Below are 6,000 nucleotides of genomic sequence, written 5' to 3' on the forward strand. Positions count from 1 at the left end.
TGCTAGAACATTGTGAGAAAAACGATGGTGTGTAGGCAACTTCGTCTTTGAAAATTGAACGTAGTTTTTTACTTCACAGAAAATGTCGTTTTTTTTCATCACATAAAGTGATGGTGTGTATGCGGCATAATATTAGAGAGGAAAGGGGGGGGGGGCAGACTGCAGAGGCACTGTGATTGGGGGGGGGGGGGGCTGTGATTGCTAGGGGCACTGTAATATAAAGGGGACTGCACTGTAAAGGGGCACTAATTATTGTAGTGCCCCTTTACGGCGCAGACTCCTTCATATCACAGTGACCCCTTTACAATGCAGTCCCCTTTACATCACAGCCCCCTTTACATTACAGTGCCCCCTTTACAGTGAATTTCCCTTTATATCCCAGTGCCCCCTTAACAGTGCAGTCTCCTTTACATCACAGCCCCCCTTTACATTACAGTGCCACCCTTTACAGAGCAGTCCCTGTTATATTACTGTAAAGGGGACTGCACTAGGCATGTGCAAAAGGGAAAAATTTGTTTTGTTTCGTTTCGTTTTAATTCGTTATTTAATTAATTTCGTTAAGTTAGATTCGTTACATGTGTTAAATTCGTTTTCGGAATTCGTTTGTTTTCGACCGAATTTCGAAAAATCCAGTCGAATTCGAAAATATTTCGACCGGATTCTAAAACAAATAGTCTCTTTTCGAATAGAATTTGTTTTCGAATTCCGATAGAATTTTTATTTATTTTTTTCGAATTCCGATCGAATTTCGTCTGCGGGTTTTCGATTCGGAATCGAAAACGTTCGTTCGGATTCGGTAAATTCATTAATATTGCAATTGGGGAATTCGTATGCATCCGAATGTCCAAATAATGAAAAATTTGTCCGAATTTCGATTCGGAACAAAGCAAAATGCACATGCCTAGACTGCACTGTAAAGGGTCACTGTAATGTAAAGGGGGGCTGTGATGTTAAGGGGAACTGAGGACACTGTGGGGCTGCTTTAAAGGGGGATCTGTGATGTACAGGAGGAATATGGAAACTGATATAAAGGGGGGACTGTGCCATAAAGGGGGGGGGGGCGTGCTGTGGTGCAAAGAAGGGCTAAGGACAGACTCCGTGAATATTCCGTCCACCACAAAAACCACCACCCCCCTCTTGGTCCCTGGGAAAATTGGCTGCCATAAACCGGCCCCTGGTGCCAAAAAGGTTGGGGAGTCGGGGACCGCTGATATAAGGGATCAATCACAGCAATCTCAGAAGTACACAGACTTGTGCTTACATCTGAGGACCAGCCCTTCATCTCACAATAGAGGAAGGGGAGAGAGCAGGAATGTGATCTGCATAATAACTCTTGCCTCTCTTATCCTGCACATTAAAGTGGACCTTCCCCTACTTTCATTAACAAAAATCCCATCAGCAAGCTAAGAACAAATAATTTTACCTTCATTAGTTAAACAGTTTTTTGCTTTTACTTACAATTACTGTTTTTGCACTTCCTGGTCTAGTGAAGCACTGGTGATGTAACTCTGGCCTTACAGCTGCATTCTGGGAAGTTCCTGTCACATGTTCCAGGAGGCAGAGCCAGAGTTCTTAGCAGAGTTCCAGGAAGTACAGTATATGGAGATGATTAATGTGCCTTTGTGACAATGGAGAATGAGGAGGAAAATAAAAATAAGGTATGCCAATAATAAAACACCTGCAATTACGGTATATACAGTGTCAGTATCTACATTACTAAACAATTCTAAAGCTGCCTTTGTTGTAGTTGTTTATGATAAGGGTGAAGTTCCTCTTAAAGAATCTTCATCTCCTCCTCCCTCTGTGTGTGATCGGTATGCGCTTCATCTAGTGCTTCATTGCCAAGCCCCTCAGTACCAACATGGTTCTTCATTTCCAAAAAAAAGGCAAACATGAGATAAAATTTTTCGCAAAAAGGGTCATTATGTGGGTATTCAGACCATCCTGGCATATTTATTTTAACAGCAGGTAGGGAAAATTGGGCTTTCTTCTCTTTAAATCAGGCATCACTGGATGGTGGACCGTGGTCTGGATCCAGACTAATAGCTAGATTCAGGTACAATGGAATAAAGTTACGGCGGCGTAGCTTAGCAAGTTTAGGCTACGCCGCCGTAAGTTAGCTAGGCAAGTAATGATTCTCAATGTACTTGCCTGCTAATATACGGCGGCGTAGCCTAAAGCGGGCGGGCGTAAGGGCGCCAAATTCAAATGTGTGTTAGGGGGGCGTGTTTAATGGTAATAAGGCTTGACCTTACGTTTTTGACGTTTTTTTGTTACTGCGCATGTGCTGGGCGCCTACATTTCCCAGTGTGCATTGCGGCTAAGTACGCCGCACGGGCCTATTGATTTTGACGTGGACGTAAACGACGTAAATCCCGATTCGCGGACGACTTACGCAAACAACGTAACAAATTCGAATCTCGCGGCGTGAACGGCGGCCATACTTAACATTACTATTCCACTAGGGCCTAGCTCTAACTTTACGCGGCCTATCTCTTACGTAAACGGCGTAAAAGTACTGCGTCGGCCGGGGCGTACGTTCGTAAATTGGCGTATCTCCTAATTTGCATAATCTACGCCGACCGCAATGGAAGCGCCACCTAGTGGCCATCCAAAATATTGCAATCTAAGATAGGACGGCGCAAGCCGTCGTATCTTAGATATGTTTAAGCGTATCTCTGTTTGAGCATACGCTTAAACATACGGCGGCGTAGATTCTGAGTTAGGTCGACTTATCTACTGATAAGTCGGCCTAACTCTACCTGAATCTACCTATAAGTCACTGTCCCATCTGGACCATCTTTTCCCCAGCCTGTCATTCTCAAGGCAGAGAATCAGGGCAGAGCGGAGAGTGGAAGGCACGATATTAAAGCGGAGGTTCACCCTAATTTGAACGTTAGCATTAAACACAAGTGCTCAGTGTATGTATTTAAAGTTCGCTGTTCAAAAATTTTTAAATCGATTCCATACCTTTGTTCTCTCCTTTGAACCAGCCACTTCCTGGTTTGGCTCCCGCGGGACTGGGCGTGTCGCTTCGGCATTGATTCCTGGGATTACTTAGCAATGTCTCCTGGGCGCACAGCGTGACGTGGCCCAGGATACGATTCTTTTGCCCAACAGAAGAACTCTCGCATGACTTTACACGTGACATGACTTTTAAAGGACCTTTACAGGACGCCGGCCGTTGTGATGGCAACTGTGTAGTGTTGACGGCGCCGATCACCGTCAACACTGCACATGCGCGGGATAGAGCGGTGAATGCTGGGACATCAGTAGGGGTGCAACGGATCACAGTTGATCCGTGATCCGAACGGGTCACCCCCTTCGGATCGGAACACACTGTGATCCGCGGATTGCCATGGCTCCGGAGCTAGGCCGAAGCCGCGGCCTTTCCTAATGTTACGGCGGCGGCTCCGGAGCTAGGCCGAAGCCGCAGCCTTTCCTAATGTTATGGCCGCGGCTTCGGCCTACCTCCGCCGCGACCATAACGCTAGGAAAGGCCGCGTTAAAGCACACACACGCACAGAAGAAAAAATCCGTAAAAAGTTTCACGATATAAAAAACAAATTGTGCTAACTTGTTTTCTGCACAAATACGGTGTGATATAAATTATAACAACCGCCATTTTATTCTCTAGGTTGTCTGAAAACAATATATACTGTATAATGTTTGGGGGTCATTATCCTTATGGGAGTCAGGACGCTCTCTACGTTGCAGATAGAGAAAGGAGCTGTGTGTTAGTGGGCATCCTGACTCTCCTGTAGTCCAAGGGAGCACGACACTCCACACCAGGGAGAAAGCCTTGCATTACTGTGTGGAGTTACAGACAGAAGAACAGGAAGTGAGGATTTCTCAGAAGAAATAAGGACATTTAAAAGCAAAATCGAAGGATGAGGTAAGTGAAGGAGGACTGCACTGACGTAAAGGAAGCTATTTATGGAAAAAAAATTGTACCTTTACATCCCCTTTAAGTGGTTACACCAACTGCTGACAAACTCTACACTTACACAAACAACTCGGTACAAAAAATTCATATTTGATATTCAGTCCAGTATCTATTACCTCTCACGTCAAGCCCTGATGAAGGGGGTGCTCTCTGACCTCCTGAAACATGTTGACTTTGTGATAAAGTCTTTTCATCTTACTTTGGAATAAATCTGTATCTAGATGATTAGGATTTACACATTAAACCTAAACGCTTTTCTTTTTTTACATTTTTATTTCAATGATGGCTACGGAATGACGCACACTGCCACAGAACATCAGGGGTTAATTAGTCTTTCACATGTTAAAAGCAGAATGTATAAGTTGGAGTAAGCGGGTCAAAAATCAAGGGCTGCCTATTGCTGTAGATGATTTGGTTTTCTCTGTATTGTGTTGCTTGGATAATAATGTTTTAGTTCATGGTAGTACTGCATGTGAACATATGCTATAGAAAAGAATAGGAAAGAGATTTATTTTAAGTATGCACGGATACGGCAGAACAAAAAATTCCGGAGAAACAAAGAGGAAAGAGATATATAGACTGCAATTGCCTCCCTCAAGTTTCCTATAAACAGCAACCACCAGAAAGCAGTTCCTCTTCCAGGCCCACATACTCATAAATTAAATCCATCTGCTTGAAATATGCAATCTTCCCCTTTTTTTAGCTGTCTTATACTCTTATGTAACCACAAGGATGATGAAGACCTCAGATAAACTGGAGATGTCACAACCACCATCAGGGAAAAGACCATACCAGGTATACTCTGTATAGTTGTCGAATGTCCTTGGTTTTTACTGCTAGTCAAAATTTTTAAGGCAAAAACTTTGTTTCTAAGGCCCCTTTCCCTCCTGGGGTGGGAGCGGCGTCGGCGGTAAAGCGGTGATATTTTTGGCGATGCTTTACCGTCAATTTCGCGGCACTATATGGCCGCTAGTAGGGCCGTTTTACCCCCGCTAGTGGCCAAGAAAGGGTTAAAAACCACCGCAAAGCGTCTCTGCGGTGCCCAATTGATTTCAATAAGCAGGAGCGGTGGAGGAGCGCTATACACACCGCTCCTTCACCACTTCAAAGATGCGGCTAGCAGGACTTTTCTTACAGTCCTGCTAGTGCACCGCTCCAGTGTAAAAGCCCTCGGGGCTTTCACACTGGAGACACAGCAGCGGCTGTTGCAGGTCAGTTTGCAGTAGTGTTGCAACAGATCACAGTTGATCCGTGATCCGAACGGGTCACCCCCTTCAGATCGGCACACACTGTGATCTGCGGATTGCCGCGGCTCCGGAGCTAGGCCGAAGCTGCGGCCTTTCCTAATGTTATGGCTGCGGCTCCGGAGCTAGGCCGAAGCTGCGGCCTTTCCTAATGTTATGGCCGCGGCTTCGGCTTAGCTCCGGAGCCGCAGCCATAACATTAGAAAAGGCCGCGGCTTCGGCCTACCCCCGGAGCCGCGGCCATAACATTAGGAAAGGCCGCGGCTTTGGCCTAGCTCCGGAGCCGCGGCCATCTTGGTACACCCGGCGGCGGCCCTCCTCTCTGTTTACACCCACAGAGGAGGAGGAGCCCGCACTCGTGGGACACACCGCTGGGAGTCATACTACTGGGGGTGTCTGTCTGTACTACCTGGGGGGTGTCGTACCTGGGGGGGGGTCTGTTTGTAATACCTGGGGGGGGTCTGTCTGTACTACCTGGGGGGGGGGGGGTCTGTCTGTACTACCTGGGGGGAGGTCTGTACTGAGAGGGGGTGGGTGTCTGTACCGAGGGGGTTCTTTACTGAGGGGGGACTATAGTTGGTGGGGTGGGTAACCCCATTTTTTTCTGCACCGGGTGACACCAACCCTAGTGACACCACTGCAGTGGGGGAGATGTAGATATTACAGTGGGGGAGAGATGTGGATATTACAGTGGGGGAGATTTTTTTGACGATCCGAAAAATTAACCGATCCGTGACTCCTGATCCGAGGAACGATCCGAACCGTGAGTTTTTTGATCCGTTGCACCCCTAGTTTGCAGGCGCTATTTTT

The sequence above is a fragment of the Rana temporaria genome, chromosome 6 (genome assembly GCF_905171775.1).
Source record: "Rana temporaria chromosome 6, aRanTem1.1, whole genome shotgun sequence".
Classification (NCBI taxonomy): Eukaryota; Metazoa; Chordata; class Amphibia; order Anura; family Ranidae; genus Rana; species Rana temporaria.